Source organism: Lipotes vexillifer, unplaced genomic scaffold (genome assembly GCF_000442215.2).
Source record: "Lipotes vexillifer unplaced genomic scaffold, Lipotes_vexillifer_v1.1 scaffold618, whole genome shotgun sequence".
Lineage (NCBI taxonomy): Eukaryota > Metazoa > Chordata > Mammalia > Artiodactyla > Lipotidae > Lipotes > Lipotes vexillifer.
This window is the reverse complement of record NW_006799025.1, coordinates 1,076,472-1,076,784: the sequence shown is the minus strand read 5'-3', so window position 1 is coordinate 1,076,784 and position 313 is coordinate 1,076,472. Positions and strand designations below refer to the sequence as shown.

The 313-nt window shown below is 44.1% G+C and overlaps 1 protein-coding gene across 1 annotated transcript in view; it reads right to left on the bottom strand.

Moving 5' to 3' along the window:
* Positions 1 to 313, bottom strand: part of SLC13A1 (solute carrier family 13 member 1) — a 108,056-nt gene that overhangs the window by 61,498 nt on the left and 46,245 nt on the right. The gene's annotated exons all lie outside the window — the stretch shown is intronic.

Here is a 313-nt window from a genome sequence, read left to right as displayed (position 1 = left end):
CGTGTACTTCACTGTTGAGAGGGAGAGTCAGTGTCCTCCTTGTTCCCCACCCTCTTCCAGAACATTAATCCTCTACTGACATGAAAACAATCGATTTTTCTTTAAGGCTCATATAATTTGGCTCTTTCTCTGCCTATTCTTTTGAACAGGATGTTCTGATCTCCCAGTCACCCACTGCCATCACTTAAGATGACATGCCCATCTGGCACACAGCATTCCTCATCCTGCAAATCCTGTCAGCATCTGGATGACTACCGTCTTCATGAGTAACCCCTTAAGTATCCCGGCTTTACACATTTCTTAATCTCATTTC